Below are 22,297 nucleotides of genomic sequence, written 5' to 3'. Positions count from 1 at the left end.
CTAAAGAATTTTGATACATATGTTTTAAGTTCCTTTCTGGTTTTTTTCTTTCCTCATTTTTAATTTTGCTAGCATAGCAAAATTTTTCATGTATTAATCTAGTATCATTTTATCACTTAAAATGTATAAACTAACTAGTTTTGAAGTTTTAATAATACTACTGATTTAAGCCTTTAAATTTTTACTTTGTTATTTCCATCTCCATATGTGGGGATGTTTTTCCCAAAATTTTTAACATTGAAAATGCAACAATTAAAAAAAAATTCTTATTTGGGAATATATGAGTTTAAGACTCTGGAATTTTTTTTTTTTTTTTTTTTTTTTTACTAAGGTTAGGTTTAGCATTATCTGTTTTTAAAACATATGTCCTCTGGGGTGCCTGGGTGGCTCGGTCGGTTAAGCATCCAACTTCGGCTCAGGTCACGATGTCATGGTCCGTGAGTTCGAGCCCCACGTCGGGCTCTGTGCTGACAGCTCAGAGTCTGGAGCCTGTTTCAGATTCTGTGTCTCCCTCTCTCTCTGCTCCTCCCCTGTTCATGCTCTGTCTCTTTCTATCTCAAAAATAAATGTTAAAAAATTTAAAAAAAAATATATAAAACATATGTCCTTTATCATTATTATGTCTATATTGTGTTGTTTTGCTTTGTAGTTCACCTTTAAGAGTTGTACAATAGTGTTTTACCTGTAATTTTTAAGTATTTTGAGATAATTTTAGATTTTCTTTCCTCAATTTTAAATATTACTCCATTGTAGGGGCACCTGGGTGACTGAGTAGGTTAAGTGTCCGACTTCGGCTCAGGTCATGATCTCACAGTCCGTAAGTTCGAGCCCCATGTCGGGCTCTGTGCTGACAGCTCAGAGCCCGGAGCCTGCTTCCGATTCTGTGTCTCCCTCTCTGCCCTTCCCTCACTCACGTTTTCTCTCTCTCTCTCTCTCTCTCTCTCTCTCTCTCTCTCTCTTTCTCTCTCCTCTCTCAAAGAATAAATAAACCTTAAGAAAAATTTATTACACCACTGTGGTTGGAAAATATAGCCTTTTTTACTTCCCTAAATATATTGTAATTTCCTTTGTGATCTAACATATGCTCCATTTTAGCAGTTGCCTTATCCTGTGGTGCCCGGTTCGTATCCCTCAGACTCTACTGTTTTCATTGTGCACCTTTGATCTTCCAGCTGCAAGTGTCCATATCTCCTGACACAGAGTTTTTCTGAAATCGTAGAAGCCTATCTTGTTCCCGTGAGTAGTCCAGAAGCTCTGAATTTACACATACCCCACAACTATCAACCGAGGACTGCTGGGGTATGGCATATAAATAAATACCCTAGCTGCCTCCCTCCCTGGGGTGGATAAATTTCGTCATATTTTATACCATTTCTCAGAGTTTTTCCCGTATGATTAATCTGTGACAGGTAGTTTAATTATGCACCCTTTATGGGATGCTTTCCTTTCACTGTATAACTTTTCCTTACTTGTGTTTCTTATTTCCTCTAATAAACACATTTTACTGGAATTCTTGTCTTAAGACTTACATCTGGGAGAATTCAAAATAAGACAGAACTAATTGTATTACTACATTTTTTTTCCTGTTAGATTATATGGTAAACTACTCAAGAAGATTATATGAGTTATTCATTACCTATTCATGGTAGTTTAAAGTCTGTTTCTCCTTCATGGTTTCCCTTAATTTTGTTCTTGCACTCTGCATTTCATATTTTAAACATTTTGTTATTGAGTAACTAAATATTAATCCCAAAATTTTATCAGTGTCAGCAGTGCTCTTTATAACATGCCCTTTCTTTTCTTCCTTAAGAATTCTAGCATTAATACCATGACACAGGTTGGTTCATACTTTTGCCTTTGAATCATTTTATTTATTTTTTATCTATTAAAAATTTTTTAACGTTTTTATTTATTTTTGAGAGACAGAGAGAGACAGAACGTGAGCGGGGAGAGGTAGGGAGAGAGGGAGACACAGAATCCGAAGCAGGCTCCGGGCTCCGAGCCATCAGCACAGAGCCCGATGCAGGGCTCAAACTCACGAACTGTAAGATCATGACCTGAGCCGAAGTTGGGCGCTTAACCAACTGAGCCACCCAGGCACCCCTACCTTTAAATCATTTTAGATATACCCATTAGATACAGCATATATTTGCTAGTGTTGTTTTTATCCGTTCAACCTGTTCCTTTCAGTATGTGAACTTTTATTGCATTTCTGCTTACAGATATACAAATATTTGATCTTAGTTCTCTTTTTTTTTTTTTATTAAACGTTTCCTTTGTTTTCTCTCTTCTGCTGTGTGAATTGTGTGTGGGTTTCTTTCTTCTAGTGTTTAGCTTTATAACCTTACATGACATGTGATGAATTTTGAAGGATGGAAAAACCTGTCCTCTACACGTTGACAGGGGTGAAAGTCCTTCCATAAAGAGAGATTAATGTGTGCACTTGCACAGGAGGCGAAAGTTGTTCTAGGGAGAATGAGAGTACGTACCACCTTAATGAAACACTAGTCCTTTCTCTGCTACTGTCTTTTAGGGGAGAGAAGAATTACTTAAAGGAAAACACTGTAATGGGGCGCTTGTATTTTTGGCATTTAAATTCTTCATGCTTGAAATACCTTAAAATATCAAATTCTCCACTTTTCAACCCTTTAAAATAGTGCATTAAATTAGTTCAAATTCAAGTGCTTCTAGTTTTGAAAAATTGGTTTTTTGATGATTCTTGTTTTCACTTTGGGTTGAGAGGCTGTGGGTATTAATAATCATTGGCATGATGTCTGTCAAGTTACTTGTCAGTGCTTTTCCAGATAATTCCAGTATTTTCCAGATAATTATAATTAAAAAAAATGATACTAGTGATATCTAATACATACTATTTACTATTAAACACTGGTCCCTGTTATTTGTATGTAGTAACTCACTTAACCCTTAAGAGTTAAATGAGGATAATACTACATGCAACTATGAGTTGCATATTAATACCACTGTAAATTTATATCTGAAAAAATTGAGTAGCAGAGGCTGTGTATCCTGCCCAGAGTTTCACATCCCTTAAATAGCAGACCCAGGAGTTGATTTCATAATTCATTGTACTTGGCTACTGAACTTTTAACCACTTTTTAAGCATGACACTACATACACTCAGATAAGAGTCATCTTTTAATACTACATATCTGGGAGTATAAAATATTTTATTGTACTCTTTCTGTTTCTTATACCCAAAACCTGGATAAGATAAATGAAACAAATGGCAGAAGACTATGAAAGGTGGAGAAGAGACTGTCTCAGCTAGGGCTCTTGGTATTCTAGAAGAGAGTCAGAGCTGAGTCCTCTGGAGATTTTTTAACCTTCTGTGTATCCCACCTTGAGTGTCAGAGAAGTTCTCAACTCAGAAATGCCAGCAGGCACTGAAAAAAAAAGCAAAGAACAATGAAAAAGTGGAGTAAGTCTGTTTTTTCTGGGGCGAAGACTGGAGCACAGTGGTTCTCAACTGGGAGTGATTTGGTTCCCAAGGGAACGTTTGGCAACATCTCTAGACATTTGGGGTGATGACTTTTGGGGTGGGAGAGCTCTACCAGCATCTTGTGTGTAGAGGCCAGGAATGTTGTTCAGGATTCTACAATGCACAGGGCAGCTCCCCAAGGCAAAGAATTACCCAGCCCAAGTATCAAAAGTGTCAAGGTAGAGATATCCTGCTCTGAGCGGTCCAAGCAGGCACCAGCAAACTATGGCCCTGTTCACCAAACCCAGCTCACCACCTGTTTTTGTAAATAATGATTCACTGAAACTTTGCTTGTGTATAATACATATGATGTGTGTGTATGTGTGTGTTTGTGAGAGTGACAGAGGGAGAGAGGGACTTATTATGGACAGTTTTAATAGGGATCGTTTTTGTTCAAAATAAGTAAAAGGATTAGCATTTAAGCAGAATCTTCTTGCAGTGTACAGAAGACTGAAAAGGGGGCCAAGCCTTTACTCTGTTTTTTTTGATGAACTGATTTCACTAAGATCTGGTGGCAATGTTGTTTTCCTGATCAGCATACTCTGGGGGAAAGAGACTCTGCTGTAGGCCTTGTGCTATTCCGTTACACTTCTCTGCTCAGCTGTTTCTCTTTGCTTTTGCAGATGTACTAATAAAGTATGTAAGAAATAGCAATAGACAATCTCTATAAATGAATATTACTAAGGAAAATATTTGGCAGGAAAAATGAAATTATATTTTGAAGTTAGTATTTTCAGTAGAATTTATTACTTCATTATGCTTTCACTGTAATTTCTACATAGAGTACTACTTTAGTGATACTTAACATATGTATGAACTGATGACACATTGCAAATTCCTCATGAAGATTTTCTCATAGCATTATAATTATTCTGTCTTCAAGATATATATTAATTACACAGGTGAAAATAGTAACTTGATGGTAGAGAAACCTGACAGATACCTCTTTAACCAAGTGATCAAGGTTAATATCATCAGTAATAAGATATATCAACATCATGAACCCCTCGATGTGATGTAATGAGAAGAACTCACTTTTGCTTCTGTAGCATTCTGGCAAAAAAATGTCTTAACTGGAATTCATCCTGAAGAAACATCACACAAATCCGAAGTGAGGGACATTCAACAAAGTAATTGGCGAGTTCTCTTCAAAAGTGTCAAGGCCATGACACTTCTCATTTTGGAAGACATGACAACTAAATGCAAAGTGCCATTCTAGATTGGATCCTGGAGTCGTGAAAGGACATTAATGTGACAATTGGTGATACTTGATGAAATTTTGTAGATTAGTTAGTAGTATTTTACCAGTGATAATTCCCAGGTTCCGGCAATAGCATTATGGTTTTATAAGATGATAATATTTGGAGAAGCTGTAAAAAGATAAAGGAGCTCTGTGTATTATATTTACAACTTCTTTTGGTGATGTATGTTTTGCGTTTTATTCCATCAAGTCTAACACAAATTAGCGGCTCCATAAAATCTTGAATTAATAAATATACATCCATTAGTTTAATCTTAAATTTTATTTATCTGTACTTTCTTTTAACCATTTGTTTCCTGATACTGGATCATGCTTTCACCTACATGGAAGCCAATTATTGTTTTCTTACACAGAAACCTGCAAAATCCCAATACCCAATTGTGTCTACATGTTTTTTCAAAGACCCTATTGATACTCCACATTTTTCGCTAGAAGACATGGCACAGATAACACCAGAACTATCAGGGCCTGATTTGAAATGCTAGCCTATAATTTTTAGTTATTCATTGAACTCATGAACCTGCACTAGTAATTGGAATATACATTTATATACTTTTAAAATATTCAAACCTTAGCTCTTTAATTTGTTTTATCTTTGTTTTCTTTCATTTGTATTGAAGCGTTTTGACTACAGCACTCAGATAAGTCATGAATTTATTTTTAAAGGTGTCATAGTGTTTGAACTTTCCATATATCCCCTCATTTAAAAGGTACTAACAGTAGATACATACGATACAAGTAATTTCACATGCCTCATGTGAAAATCTCTGCTTCTGTGCATTCCAAATTTTGATAGTTAAGAGAAATAAAAATTATTTTTCTTTTATAATCTGGATAAATATCATGGCTGTTCCAAAAATATTTGGTGATATCATTGTTTGAAGCCTCTGGGTGAAGCAAATTAATTGTAAGGTGGTTATCCTTTGCATTAAAAATATCCCGACCTAAAAATCTTGTTATTTGGAAGCAGCCAAATCTATTGTTATGTGGGTGTTGATATCAGGAGCTCCATATTTAAGTAGAAATTAACTTGAAATTAAATTAAAGCATTTTGCTATCAAGATCAGAACAAAACTCAGCACTACCTCCCTGGAATCAATAATTTTCACATAGCTACATTTATCATATTAAAAAAGATGTTAATAAAGCTAATATTATAAATGAACGAGCTCCCATTCTAGAATTTTCCTAAAATGAAAGGTGCCTTAGTAAAGTTAATTATATTAGAGTTGTAGTGAAGAGTAAGCTTGAACATGTTATTATTGTGGTGAAAATGATGGCTCTAGTATGCTGACATAAAAAATTCTTAAATGAAATAAGTTAACTTTCACCAAGAGAAATTGCCTCATAGCCCAGTAGGATGACCGGCAGTAGGTATGCATACATGAGCCAACCCACTTTAAAGATTGTCATCCAGGAGGTGATTTCTGTTGTGGAAACTGATTTCAATTTTATGTTCTTAAAGTATCCATCTATGAGAATTTTATTTTATGTTTTTTAAGTTTATTTATTTAATTTGAGAGAGAGCACGTGTGAGTGGGAGAGGGGCAGAGGGAGAACCCTGAGCAGGCTCCACACTGCTGGCCCAGACCCCAGTGCAGGGCTCAATCCCATGAACCGTGAGATCATGATCTGAGCCAAGACCAAGAGTGGGACACTTGACCGACTGAACCAGCCAGTCACCTCTATGAGAATTTTATCTTATTTGGTAAGAAAATTTTCATCGTTTTGTTGTATCATGAAGCATTGAAACATCCAAACAAATCAGTATGTGGGTGGTGAGGCAGCTGCTTTCTCCTTCACTTCTTTGGGTTCCTAGAACAACTTGTCAGTAGATTCTTTTTTTAAAAAAGATGACCTTTTGTGTTATTCAACTCTTTAGGCATGTGCTGGTACAACACAAACTTCTGTCAGATGCAACGAGCTAGCATCCAGGTATCATGCACAACAGCTCAGTAATAGCACACTGCATCTGCTCCCACTGCAGTGGGGCTCATTTGTTAACATTTGGAGCATCTGGAGGAGTAAGTATGGTATGGGAAAGAGAGCAAAGGGGGAAAAAGCATGAGTATGTGGCTGGGAGAGAAGGTCGGCAGAAGTTGTGCAGCCTGAATATGTCATTGGTGCAAACTCAAGCATCCTTGACGTTCTTTAATAGGAACATCTGGTGGAATCCCATCATGAGGTCTTTATCAGCCTTGAGCTGGCCCACAACCATGGTGATGATGCAGGTATGTGGCACAGGCGGATGATGCTGTGTCGTGATGCTGTGTCGTGATGCTGTGCTAGGTTTTCTGAAACAGAAGGGTAGACGATTTCTCCACAATGGTAGCTTTCTCTTGGGATTTCTGTCCTTCCCACCTAAGGCATGGTGCGTCAATATAAATTGCACCTAGTTACATTCTGTCATTATCAAGTAACCGGTAGTAATGTTGAATGAAGCTCGATCCAGTCTGTTCCCAGATTGGCTTATTTCCCATTCTGGAGCATCAGCTGGCCTCATTGAGATCCCAGGAGATGGCGTGATGTCTGCAGTGACAATGGCAACCCAGCCTGATCTGCAAGGGGAATCTTAAATACTGATGTCGGTGTAATTAAAATAACTTCTAACATAAAATTGAAAAGAAATTTATTTAGATCAAGCAAGCTTATATGTAATTAGATGGATTTGTATAAATCCCAGTTGCTATTGAACTGTGACACAGTTTTTGATTAAGACATTTGTCTTATGGACCTTAAAATGACTTCCCAAATTCAAGGCTTTTCCTTACTTTTTATTATGGTATACCAAAGTTTACAAGTTTAATGTTACAGTTCTGTCAAGTTTTTCTCCCTAGGATTATATAGTGCACATGTGTTTTGTTCTTGTTCTTGTTTCCGTTTTACTGTTGTATCCCAAAGAACAAACAGAAAAAATGATAACATGGAAGATTCAAATCCATATATACCATATATTAAATATAAACAGGCTAAATACTCCATTTTAAAAGTCAAAGGTAGTCAGAAAACATCAAAATAATCTTAAAAGTGAACTGCATGGCCTATGGAAAAGAATGGGGAAAAATGTACAATGTGACAGTTAAGCAAAGAGAAGTTGATTTGTTATTCTTATATTGGACACGGTAGATTTAGGTGAAAAAATAGGCTTATTTCAATATAATAAGAGGCTAAATCCAAGAGAAAGATAGAAACACCCTAACCTTATATTTAGATAACAATATAGCCTCATTTTACAAAGCAGAAAGTGACAGAACTGAAAGGAAATACAGGCAAATAATGACAGTATGAGAATTTAATTCACCTATCTCTGAAAGTAAGAGAAAAACAAGGGGGAAAAAAAACAAAAATAGCCCTTCTTATCATCTGGGCAATTCTTTCTGAGATCTTGTCCCTTCAAATTCTGTGTTCAAATGTCTGATAATTTTTCCAGTTTTTCTAGATTTCCTCAGCAGGAAGGTTATGCTGTAAAAGGCCATTCTGTCACTGCTGGAAGCAGACATCTTCATAAACACAGTGTATTTTTTTTGTGGCATGCTATAGTTTTTAGCTTTTTATCCATAAAGCCAATTAATTAAAAATTAGGAAAATAAACCATTTATTTTAGAGTACATGATCTTCACTAGCAGCAGATATTTTTTGTCATAGTTTACTTAGATTCTTCCAATTAATTTTATTTGATTGAGCTAATAAATGTTTCTTCATTCAGTATTCATGTAGTAGGTATAGTCCATTTGCTGGAGTTTCATTCTAGATCGATTACCTACTGGAAAAAGCATCAAGTAAATAAGGTCTGTTTACAGATATTTGTATGTATAGGTTCCAGTATCTGCACATATTAATGAAACAAAATCATATGCTAGGGTTTAATAAAAATCTGAAAGAATTCAAGGAAATTGTATGAAAGAAATCATAATCTCTGATGAAGCTGTCAGCAGCATATGCAGATCTAAAGTTTGAACATGCATTCAATTCTATGTTGGAGCTCATCTGATCAAGGTAGACTGGATAAATCAGATCATCTCTCTCCTGAGAAACTAGAAAGAGAAGAAAGATTGGAAAACTAAGAAAGGCAAATAAATATTACACAGTAAAAATCCACAGAAGTGAATATAGCATTTTAAGTGGCTTTCATCTTGAGGGTCTGCAGATGTAGAGAGCTTACTTAGAGACTGGAAATTAAACAACACTAACTTCCAATAAGTTCACCAAGATACAGGGAGAACCAAGTTCAGGCATCACTGATCATTGTCTTTGTGTGGTGGGAGATGAGATAGATACAAATTCTGTGGGGTTTGGGTGGGACTCTGAAGGTTATGGTTTGGAAGCTATAGTGAACCTGAAATCAACCAATTCTAACCAGGGACAAAATCCTGACTTTGAATCATTGGAATCTCTGATTAGATTAAGAATGTCTGAAAATGATAGTGCTGTGCTGTTAGTTGCTCAGCCAGAGTAAAATTAAATTTGGATTATCTCTGTAATTTTCATATATTATTTCTGGCACACAAGTAAAAATGACCAGGAAAAGTATGAGAAAAAATGTGACTAAAACTCAACTGAGGGGTACTTAGCTGGCTTAGTGGAGTGTGCCACTCTTGATCTCACGTTTGTGAGTTTGAGCCCCACGCTGGGGGTAGGGATTACTTTAAAGTCTTAAAAAAAAATAAGGGGAGGTGGGTGGGAGATGGGCTAGATGGGTGATGCGTATTAAGGAGGACTCTTAGTGTGATGAGCATCAGGTTTTGTATTTAAGTGATGAATCACTGAATTCTACTCCTGAAACCAATATTGCACTGTATGTTAAACTAAAAGTTAAATTAAAAAATTTTTATAAATAAATAAAAAATAAAATAAGAAACATTTTAAATACTTAACTTGTTTCAAAAGAATAATAAACCCATTAAATATAAACATAAATAGCATTTCTATTAAAATAACTATTTACCCAAACAAAACAAAATAAATAAAATTTAAAAATTAAAAAATTAAATAGAAATTATATAACAGACAGAAATAGATACACCAGATAAATAGAAAATAGAGCCATCAGATGTGCAATTTAAAAGGCCTCATATATCCAAAACATAAGAAGCATAATTAAGAACTGGAAATAAAAACAGTAGGTTTTGTTTTATGTATTTGAATTTTGTTTATAGGGTACCCAAATATTTAGGTTTGTAATATGCCTGTTAAATGAATCCTTTAATCACAATAAAACATCCCTTATTTCCAGTTATATTCCTTTATTAAAGTTTATTTTGTCTAGCATCAGCGTGCCCAATCCAGCTTTCTTATGCTTGTGTTAATGTTTGTTATATCTTTTTTTATACTATTATTTCATACTGAACCATATCTTTAAATACAAGTTGTGTGTCATATAAACAGCATATAATGGACTTAGTTTTTGTTATTTTTTTCTTATCTAGTCTGACAGTCTACACTTTTAATTCGAATGTTTAGGTCTTTTTACACTTAGTTACTATTAATATTGTTTGCTTTAAATTTGACCATCCTGCCCTTCATTTTTCATGTCCTCTTTTTGTTTCTGTTCTTACTTTTGTATGTACTTCTATGTTTATTGAACATGTTTTACTACTTATATTAAGTTCCTCTGTTGGGTTTTTATCTGAGGTCGTTTAAAACATGTCCACACATGCTTTGACATGTTTTTGTTTCAATAGATGAATTTTATGGCTCTTCCCAGAATTCTGGGTCAACCTCATGACTATTTATTTTTTTCTTTAGAAAAATAAAAGTGGTACATTTTATTTATTTATTTATTTGTTTATTTATTCATTTATTTATTCTTAACCTCATGACTCTATAATCAATAGAGTGCAACAGTTGTGTTGCTATATAAAGTTCCAGGCTAAAATTCCAATCAGCTGCGGTTACCAACTGCCACAAATGGAGGGCGCCATCTTGGGCGTCCTCTCAGTGTTCTTTCCACGTATTTCATTGGTTCTCAGTCGCCATCACACATGTCACTTCCCTTTAGCCAGAAGAACTTCCTGTAGCAACGTGAATTGGCTTCTCAAGAGACAAATTGACTCAGACTTGTTTATGTGCATGTATCTTATTTCATTATCAATTTGGAAGGATAATCTTGCTTAATATAAAATTCGACATTGATGGTTATATTTTTTCTTTGGCTCTGGTTGTAATTCTACGTTGATGCTATTGAGAAGGCAGCTATCTTCTCAAAGCCCACAATGACGTCTCGCAGAACGCCGCTTGGCTTCCAAAGGGAGGTTAGTTTCCTTTTAAATCATTGTTTACATGTTCGTAATATGTCCTTTCTTTGGCACGGTTGGTGTATATGTCAAATATATAGTATGCTAATACTTTTCAAAAATTTATAGCTGTTTTGCAATCAAAAGTACTTAATTTGTTTAAAGTGATTAATTTATATAAATGCAATAATCTAACAATGGTAATACATAAAGAAAAGGGGGGGGAGCTAGCATAAAAGTAACAAATGCAAAAAAAAGCAAATTTTCTTGATTTCTTATTAAAATGTATGTTTGAATAAATTATGTATAAATTAAAATAATTTAAGCATATTTGCATGCAAAATCTCAAAATATTAAAAGATTTTTCCTTTTAATTATTGATCTGCTTCTAATGTTGACTTGGATGAGAAATTTTATGAATAGCCAAAACTTCCACTAAGGAAAATGAAGTGACACTTGTATTATCGGTAGCCAAAATTTTTATTTCTGTAATAATTATATAACATTTAGCACGCACGAAACATTTTATATACAGTAATTTGTATAAAATAACTCAAATAAGAATCAATGTAGTAACACAATTTATAAAACATAATTGAAAGTAAAATGGAAATATTCATATATGCATGTACTTAATATGTAATAATTTTGGTACTTCAAATAATTAAATGACAGCCTACTTAAAAAATAATATTTGTAGAAAAGATGAAAGCATAAATACAAAAAATTATAAAATAACAAAAGAATATTAAGTATGCTTAATCTTTAATGTAGATTAAGTAATAAGATAGTTTTTATATTTTTATCTTAGTATCAGATTATGAAGGAACTTAAAATGTTATAGTGTTTTGGAAAGAAATTGGACACTGTTCTACAAATTTTATATTTCCATGCCCTTTCCATAGTTATTCCATTTCTAGATCTGGGTCTGACACAGCTACTTAAATTAATGTACTGGGAGGGGGGCTCTTGATAATAGAAGTTCTGGGGTCCCAGCTCCCTGTCTGCCCAAACTGTGGCTTTCCCAGGCTCCCCTCCTGCTTTAGGAATTGACTACAGAAAGGCCGTAGGAGCAGGGAGGCTCCCAGACCCCAGAAGTGGAGGTGACCTGTCCCAAAAAGAAAGCCTAGTCAGCTGAGGCACCAGGACCCCCCCTCAGGTCCAGACTGGACCAGGAGAGCTTTAAGCTGTTTCTGATTATACTGTGTTCCTTTATTCAACTGCAAAGAGAAAAAAACTTAAAAAGATAAATTGTAGACCTTCAAATAAGCACACAAATGTATAAATATATTATTTATGTAACTGTATACATATATTTGCATTTGCTCCTACATACCTTTGATTGCTCATCATGGTTTCTTTCTACAAAGGGAAATATATTTGCAATTTTTGCTAGTTTTGTGGTCAGTACATGTGGTATTAGTAACTAATGTGTAAGTCAAAGAAATAGTCACATGATGGCATAATACTAAAGGTTATTTTGAAATATCTACAATCCTGCTTTTTGTCTCTTCAGAATTGCCTTTTGGGGTAATTTTATGTTAATTAATTGATACAATATGTGGTATAATTTGTCTTGCTTCCTTCATTTGGCATAGGCTTTTAGAGGTTCACCCATGTTCTGGCATGTATCAGAAATCAGTTCCTTCTCATTGCTGTTTTAAAATTCCATTGTATGGTTAATAACCATTTATTGTTTGCCTATTTATGAGTGATGGAGATTACAGTTCTTCCCAGATTTTGGATATTATGAATAAAGTGGCTATGAACACTTTTTTTTTAGAAGTTTTGTTGTATAGACATAAGCTTTCATTTCTCTTGGGTAAATACCTAGAAGTAGAGGGGTTGGGATCATACCATGGAATATGTTGAACTTTTTAAGAAGTTGCCTACATGTTTTCCAAGTTGTACCATTTTGCATTCCCGAAATCATTCTGTGAAGTTCCAGTTAGTTGTCTCACATCCATGTCAACTTTTGCTTTTGTGACACTTTTAAAATTTAACTATTAGAGAAGGTTAGAATTGGTATTTGTGCATCTTATTTTTATTTCCCTGAAGACTTAAAGGCATTGGAAATTTGTTTATGTGCATATTGAATATTCTCTAGTGAAGTATTTACTAAAAATAATTGCCTGTGTATTTAAAGTTGTTTTGGGGGGCGCCTGGGTGGCTCAGTCATTTAATCATCTGACTCTTGATTTCAGCTCAGGTAATGATCTCGGGTTGGTGGGTTCAAGCCCCACATCGGGCTCTGTGCTGACAAAGTGGAACCTGCTTGGAATTGTCTGTCTCCCTCTATCTCTGCCCCTCACCTGCTCATGCTCTCTCTCTCCCACTCTTTCAAAAATAAACAAACATTTAAGAAAATAAAGTTTTCTAATTATTGATTGGAATAATTCTTTATGTATTCTGGATACAAGTCCCTTTTTCAGATATGTCTATTGTAAATATTTTCTTCAGGTCTATGTGACTTGTATTCATTTCTTAACTTTAAGAAAGAGGAGAAATTTCTATATTTGATGAACTACATTTTATTTTTTTTATCCTAACAAATATTTTCCTATAGCAAGGATTGAAAGATTTTTTCCTATGTGTTTTATAGTTTGTACTTTTGTATTGAGGTCTAAGAGCTATTTCAGGTTCATTTGTGTAGTGTGAAATTCACATCCAAATGCATTTTTATATGAATATTCAATTTGTTCAATAAATATTGTAATAAATATTGCTACAATATTTATTGCAACAACTCTTCTTTCTTTCATTAGTGTCGCACCCTTGTCAAAAATTAATTGGCCATATTTGTAGACTTTTTATTCTGTTCCATCATCTCCTTATGCTAGTACTACATACAATCTTGAATATTGGAGCTTTATATAAAGTTCTGAAATCAGGTAGTAAAGATCCTTCAACTTGTTTTAATATTTTGGGTTATGAAAGATCTATTACACTTACATGTTACTCTAAGAATAGTTTTGTTGGGGCGCCTGGGTGGCGCAGTCAGTTAAGCGTCCGACTTCAGCCAGGTCACGATCTCGCGGTCCGGGAGTTCGAGCCCCGCGTCAGGCTCTGGGCTGATGACTCAGAGCCTGGAGCCTGTTTCCGATTCTGTGTCTCCCTCTCTCTCTGCCCCTCCCCCATTCATGCTCTGTCTCTCTCTGTCCCAAAAATAAATAAACGTTGAAAAAAAAAATTAAAAAAAAAAAAAAAAAAGAATAGTTTTGTAAATTTTTGCATAAAAAGCTTGTCGACATTTTTATTGAGGGTAAGTCTGTAGATAAATTTGTAAAGGATTGATGTGTTAACACTGTAGAGTTTTCCTTTCCAAGAAAATGGTGTATCACAACATTTCTTTAAATTTCTTGGTTTTTTTCAGCAATATTTGTAGTTTTCATTTGCAAGTTTTACATATTATTGTGCTACTGTTTTTCTGAGTAGTTCATGTCTCTTGATACTATTGTGCATGATAAAGTTTCATTTTCACTTTTAATAGTTATTTGCTGGCATTTAGAAGAGCAATTGATTTTTTGTGTAGTGATCTTATATCCTACAAACTTGATAAATTCACTTATTCTGTTTACTTTTTTGTATATTCCTTCAGATTTTGTATATATATGATAATAGCATCTCTGAAAAAAGAGATAGTTATAAGTCATCCTTTCCAATCTGTATATTTTCTTTTCTTGCCTTATTAAACTCACTAGGACCTCCATTTAATTTTGACTGGAAATGATAAGAACCGATACCCTTGCCTTGTTCCCAAACTTGTGGGAAGTCATTCAGTCTTTTTCTTTAAAATATTATGCTAACTTTGGGGCACCTGGGTAGCTCAGTCAGTTAAACGTCTGGCTTTTCTTTTTTTTTTTTAAACTTTTTTTAATGTTTATTTTTGAGACAGTGAGAGAGAGAGCACGTGCAAGTGGGGAGGGTCAGAGATAGAGGGAGACACAGAATCCAAAGCAGGTTCCAGGCTCCTCACTGCCAGCGCAGAGCCCAACATGGGGCTCGAACTCATAAACTGTAAGATCATGACCTGAGCCGAAGTCAGATGTTTAAACAACTGAGCCAGCCAGGCACCCTAAGCATTGACTCTTGATCTTGGCTCAAGTCATGATCTCATGGTTGGTGACATGGAGCTTGGCATCAGGTTCTGCGCTGACAGCACAGAGCCTGCTTGGAATTCTCTCCCCGTCTCTCTCTGCCTCTCTGCCTCTTGCACGCACTCTCTCTCTCTGAAAATAAATATTTAAAAAATAAATAAAATAAAATAAAAATAAAATATTATGCTAACTGTAGATTTTTCATTGATTCACTTAAGATGAAGAATTTCTTTTCTATTTCTGGTTTGTCAAATTTCATCAACTCATGCACTTACAATGGATGAGTTTAGGTATGTGTAATCCTTCCTCAACAGCAGATTTAAAACAGAGAGATCACCTTAAATATTTATTGGAACTATTTCCTTTTCAAGTAGTTAAATACCACAGAATATTGACCATTTTCTCCTACTCATTTATGCCCATTGTTATTTGTACATATGAAAAATATCATTTTCATCTTATGCCCATTGTTATTTGTACACATATGTAAAATAGGAAAACACAAGTCTGAATTCTAGGTTATTTTTACAATTAAATGGTATGTGTAGGAAATTATTTTATAAACTATGAGTAATTATAGAATCATCAAATTATTCTTTTTATTCAGGAAAAAAATATATATATATACATTATATTTCTGAGTATATTTAAGGTTTTAATTTCATTGTATTTCTCCATATTTATGCAAGATGATAGCAATTTGGGAATAAGCAAAACTTCCTTTAGTTGTCAAAAAAATGAGTTGTACACTGTTACTGAAACATTATCAGTAGAAATAAACAGGGCTTGGAATAGGAACAGATCAAGAAAAAAAAAAAATGCCTCTGTATAGTATCCAGCAGCGATAGCTAAGCTCAGAAAAAAGGCATTATTTCTTTCAGAAGCTTCAATGATGATGTATTTTATCCTCTCTGAATTTTACCTGTCTCTAATAGTTAGCAATTATTTCCCTGGTATTCATCCTAGATTGTTGCTAAGCAATGACTATAAGCTTGTACCTTCTCAGTTTACCATTTGCTATACAGAATTTCTTGCATAATTCTTTGCCAAAATATTTCTTTTTTTTATTCTAAAAATTATTAAAATATGCCTATCTGATGTAGAATTTAATAAAAAATTTTTTCCTCTGTGATACAGTCTTTAGGGAGGCAAAATTAAATTTGTTGGGTCATTGACTCTTACCGAATTTGGTTAATTTGTAATTACTTTTTTTAGTACACACACATACAGACACACAACTTAACAGGATCTACATAAAATAAAAGCAAACCATATCATCACTATGACATATGGTTCATCTGATTTGACTCAGCTCATTTCCCTGGAAGAGATGCCTGCTGGGAACTCAATCTTTTCTACTGGTTTTGAATGCACTAAAAGACCAATTAGAAACACTGGTACCACATTTTATAATTTTATTTGTATTTTTATATTCTGTTTTAGAAACTTGTTTTACTTTATTTTTCTTTGGATCAACTAAACCATCCAGACTTGTTAGAGTAGTGGTAATGATACTTACCTGCAGTCATGGTACAAGTGTCCAAACCTTAGAATGAGGCTTAATAAGTTCTTAAGCAAATAATTACGTTTCTACAAACCTCAACTAACTTTCCTGGCAAAATGAAGATAATTATTTTCTCATAAACCTGAGAAACTGTACAAATATATGCAATCCTCCAAAATAAAATTTGTTGTCATATCACTGGCCAACATATTATGATCAAGGCCTCTCTCTTAGAACAGGGAAACATCTTTTCACTTTTTCTCCCCTCTTTGAAGTTTCTAATAATATTTTTTCTATGCTTATACTGATTTACATAGTTCTACCTATTTCAATGATTGGAAAATATTTCACTTCTCTGTATTTATTTAGATTTCTTTATCAAGTCGAACCTAAAAGGTTGTCCCTCTTTAGATGCTACCATGTTTCCTGTGCATCACAGATCAAATCAGTCTGTCTTTCTCTTTGTAATTTGCACAGTGAAATTCTCTGAAACCCAAAGTAAATTTGGAATTTTGGAGGTACAAGATTAATTTTGATATCAGACATATTTATGTTTTAATTAGATTTACGTCTTTAAGTCACTCAAAAATATATATATTGGTATCTTATGTTAACAATGGATAGAATTTTTTGTCTAATAGTTAACTGTTTGTCCTAACACTGTTTAATAAATAATATGTTTTGGGACACCTGGGTGGCTCAGTCGGTTGGGCATCCAGCTTCAGCTCAGGTCATCATCTCACTGTTTGTGGGTTTGAACCCCGCATTGGGCTCTAGCTGCCAGCTCAGAGCCTGGAGCCTGCTTCGGATTCTGTGTCTCCCTCTCTCTCTGCCCCTCTCCTACTCATGCTCTGTCTTTCTCTCTCTCTCTGAAAAATAAATACACATTAAAAAATTAAAAAATATATTGTTTTAACCCACTAAACTAGGGGTTTTGTTTGTATATCTTAAAATTTTATATATACTAGAGTTTATTTCTGGACTAACTCATTTAACCTATTTATGTACCATTACGATAGTTTTATTTGGTATTGGATAATAATTTTAATATCTGTTAGCCAAAGTTTCTTGCAATCTCAATTTCCAAAATTCTGTTACAGTTTCTTTGCTCTTTATTCCTCCTTATTCATTCGAATTCATTTTGGTTAATAAGAAGAATCTTAATGGGACCAAATATCTCAAAAGAGATACTTGTATTGCAAACTGAGCCAGTAAGAGTAGAAAAGGAGACTGAATTATCACTTTTTGGAAAAGTATTCTGTTCCTTGTTTGTGTACTGGGCCTTCTTCAATTGGAAAAAAAGTGTACAACTTAAACAATAGAGGTTTTCTCGTGACTGAAATATTGCACTTGCCAGGTTGTATAATAATCTAAGTATAATACTACCATTACTTAGACCATTATAATTGTATCCTTTTAAATGTTTAAGAGTAAGGACAAAGAATTAAACTATGGTATTGTTTTGGTGATTAAATTGTAACTTATAATGGTTTAACTATTCTGAGAGTGATGCATAAAGATTTCTGGATAGGTAAGAGTTACATAGTTATATTCAGCAAAGAAATGCTGACACTTATTAAAATGAAGAGAAATCAGGGAGTGATATTTCCCTTTGAGTGTTCACAGAAGTGTTACCTTTTGCTTTTTAGTAAGACAATTATTCAGTTAATAGTAAGGCACTATTAAAGGAAAAAAAGAACAATGATAAATCAAGAGAGGGCTCTGGTTATAGAACACTTTACCCTAAATTCTAAGTTAGCATAAATACTTCTACTGTATACTAGAATGTGGTGAATGCCAAAAGGAAAGTCACTGGGGATGATGGAACTTTAGAGGAGGGAGACATTACTATCATAACAGCTCTTTGGTATGACTTCTTGGTTGACTTGGCATCTGAGCTACACCTTGACAGATGGTTTGGATCTGGGGTTGATGAGATGGAACCCCTGAAAAGTTGAGACAAAGCCACTGAGGTGCAGAGACTTAGTATATATTCAGGAGAAACTAGGTAATTTATTTTGGCTAGAATATGAGAGTGTGTGAGGAAAAAAACAGTGGGAGATAATTTTGGAAAGACACTTAGTGGCCAGATGGCAAAATGTCTTGAATACTAGCTATTAAATTTTGGATTTTATTTTGTTGGTAATTTGGGGCCTTTTTTTTTTTTTAAGGCATGGGTGTGAATGTTGCTGTGCTTTAGAAAGATTACAAAACAGATTATCTTCCTAAATAAGCAGTTAGGCTGGGCATTCACAGTACTAGTGAGATTCTGAGATTCTAAAATCTTAAATCATCAGGTTCAGAAAGGTTTAAATAATGTTATCTTACCAGTAGTCAGAAAAATTCATCCACTAAGCTGTTTCTACTTTTGTACTATAATGTTTGATGTCAAATTAATATTTTTTCTTGTCTTTCCCTTTATTTAAAGAAAGATGTTAATATGCTTTTAAAGAAGTTAACTGAAGTATATAATCGTTGCCTTTGAAATTATTAGAATAACAAATGTGATATGAAATATTAAAGATTTCTAGTGCATTACAATAATTTTAAAAGATCATGTCATTTGAACATAAATTTGCATCAAATTTGCTTCATATATTACATTTTTTTCTCAATATAGTTATAAATCCGTGCACCTTCAAGATATCTCTGTTATTCCCAGATTATAAAATTGGGATCTTACTACAGGTTAATTTAGTGTTTTGTGTGAGATTATTAGTTTTATTTAATTTTTAAATAAAACCCATACTAACCAAAAACCCTTATTTTATATATCATGTGCATTATTTATTGAATTATGGATACATGCAGTTGGTATTCATTTTGATAAACACTAAAAATGTAAATGAAGTCAACTCAGTAATTAACTTTGAGTGTTCATGTATTAAAAGAAATGACTAAAGAAGTCACAAAATCTAGTTGTAACTGCTGGTAGTCCATTAGTGGAAACCAAATTAGTTCTTAGTGATATATAATCTCATTTATTGCAATACCTAATGGATCATTTTTATGAAAAGTCAAATGTCTATAACATCGTTATTATGCATTTTGTTCAGGAACAAACATTAATGCCATATAAACGACTGTAGTGTAGGCATTTTAAAAACTCATAGTGATCAGGCTTCGTAATTGTTAGGAAGTGAGGAGATTTTCAAATTTGACATTAATTAGTTTTGCATGTGTGAAGTTGCAATTGCTATGGTATACTTGATCGCTGCTGTCTTTTCAGTTGAGGTGCTAGCAGTCGAGATAGAAATATGTGGAAGTTACACGGGCTTACAGTGGATTGGATATAATAGAAAAAGAAATGTTACGATTGGCCCCTGGGTTTTGGCTTGCATAATGTGCCATACACGAGGCTGCTTATATAAAACAGAAACTTATTTCTCACAGTTCTGGAGCCTGAAGGTCTGAGATCAGAGTGCAAGCACGAACAGGTTGTGATGAGGGCCCTCATCCAGTTGGTAGTCAGCTATCTTCTTGCATCCTCCCATGGCAAAAAGAGGGCTAGAGAGCTCTCTTGGTTTCCCCCTTATTAGGGCACTAATACCATTTGTGAGAGCTACATCCTCATGATCCAATTACCTCCCAAAGGCCCCACCTCCTAATACTGCGGTTGAGGTAGGATTTCAATTTGAGAGTTTTAGGAGGACACAGGCATTCAGACCAGAACAGCTAACATGCACAGATAGTGGTGAGTATAAGAAAAACAGAACTGGGAGATAAAAATCTCAATTTAGCCTTTTACATATGATTGTAAAATTCCTCTTATCGAATTGGGTAGAGATGGCAAGAATGCCTTTGAATGTTGAGATATGGAATTCAGCAATGATATCTGTGACAGGGAGATGTTTTTTGGGAGCTATTAGGGTATAAATTGGTAAATGAAAGTATAAAAGTAAACTAGACTGCTCAAAAGTACTGAAAAAAAGAAATTCGTGTCCTGCGATTGAGGCCTGGTGTGTTTAATCATTGACTGTGTTAGTAAAGGAGATTGATCTTGAAAACAAGCCCAAGGAAAGGCAACCAAAAAGTATAAAGCCATACACAAGAGGGAATTCCACAGCAACTAAGGGAGCAAAATAATTAAAAGTGCTACTGAGACTAGGATGATGAATAATTAATGATAATAATAATCTTTAACAGTTATTGAACGCTTACTGTTTACTTAGTACTAAGTGCTTTATCTGAATTGTTTCACTAGTCTTCAGTAACATCATAAGGTGAATACTATTATCTTTGTTTATGAGGGTCAAAGATAGGTTTAGAGAAAGTAAGAAACATATACAAATTAAAACAGGTATTAATTGGTGCATGTGGGATTGGAACCCAGGCAATAGGAGTCCAGAGATTATACACTTAGCCTGTATGCTCCATTCCATCCACATAGTCTGAAAAACTGCTCTTTGAATTTTTCCCTATATATGAAGGATAAACAGGAATTCATCAATGGAGAAAGGACTGAAGGTTGTCAAAGTTGTGCCTTCTTCACACATGTGTTCTCTTGAATCATAGAGTGAAGTGATATTGACTTCTCTTGAGCCTCCAAACTTGAGGAGTCATGTAAGGATCATAGAGTGACAAGAGAGTGATATTACACCTGGGATTTTGGTTAGTTCTGACATTATCTTGAAGAATTACATTCCAGTTTTTCTTTAAGGAATTATCCACCCTGAGACCTCAATTTAGGGGGTTTAAATAAAGATAACCCCATCCCTAATTCCACTAGGGTTGCATAAACCAAGCCTATCAAGAGTATCATGTTCAGCTGCCCAAAGGATTATTTGTTACTGGCTTCCTTGATCGATAAAACTTTGTTTTTGGCGTGCCTGGCTGGCTCAGTTGGTAGAGCATGTGACTCTGAATTTTAGGGTTCTGAGTTCAAGCCTCACGTTGGGTGTAGACCCTACTAGAAAACCAAAACAAAAAGCTCTGTTTTTAAAATGTTGGAATTCTAACTTTATTAAAATAGTATAAAAATCTCTTCTAAATTTTCTGCCTTAATTTCTTCTAGAAGGTTAATCCCTTGCTACTTTCCTAACCTGTGGAAATTACAATGCTAATCTAGAATGCTATGACGTGTTGAAGTAGGAGCGTGGGCTTACAAATACAACAGATTTAGTTGTGTATTCAGGGGGACTTTCTGGAGAGTTTAAGTGAGGACTACTCCACACACAATTAGTAATTAATGTGTTCACATTTTATTCCTTTATTTATTTATTCCTTTGTGTACTGGAGATCTCTAACACCACCCTCTATCATGTATCATCTATCTTGATGATTTCTTAAAAGAATTCACAGAAACCAGGAAAGCTATTAAACTCACAAGTATAGTGTATTATAAAATCAGCAAAGGGAAAAGACACATAAGGAGGGATCCAGGAGACACCAGGCACAAGCCTCCAGTTATTCTTTTCTTATGGAATTCTACAGATAGTGCTAATTTTTTCCAGCACTAATGTGCTACAGTACATGCAAAATGTTGACACCCTTGTAAGCATGGAGCATCTCTGTCACTAACCTTAGTTCCTCAGTTGCCAGCCCTCACGCAGGTCTAATTGAGACAGGATGCCTCAATGCCTCAAAGCCCCAGGCATATACAAAGAGAAATCTACCATAAATCACACTGCTAGCATAAACTATACAAACACATTCTTATCAGGCAAGTATTCTAAGGGCTCGTATCAAAAGCTGGACAAGGAC

General features: G+C 34.5%; 1 non-coding gene and 1 pseudogene across 1 annotated transcript; one reads left to right on the top strand and one right to left on the bottom strand.

Annotated features, from left to right (window-relative positions):
* Window positions 1-6,753: 6,753 nt before the first annotated feature.
* On the bottom strand, window positions 6,754-7,240 carry LOC122477031 (annotated as a pseudogene).
* A 14,181-nt stretch (window positions 7,241-21,421) lies between these two features.
* TRNAQ-CUG lies at window positions 21,422-21,494 on the top strand. Its single transcript has one exon. It is a non-coding gene; the product is annotated as a tRNA-Gln (tRNA).
* Window positions 21,495-22,297: the final 803 nt, after the last annotated feature.

This window comes from Prionailurus bengalensis, chromosome X (assembly GCF_016509475.1).
Source record: "Prionailurus bengalensis isolate Pbe53 chromosome X, Fcat_Pben_1.1_paternal_pri, whole genome shotgun sequence".
NCBI classification, from domain to species: domain Eukaryota; kingdom Metazoa; phylum Chordata; class Mammalia; order Carnivora; family Felidae; genus Prionailurus; species Prionailurus bengalensis.
This window is presented reverse-complemented; position numbering and strand designations above follow the sequence as displayed.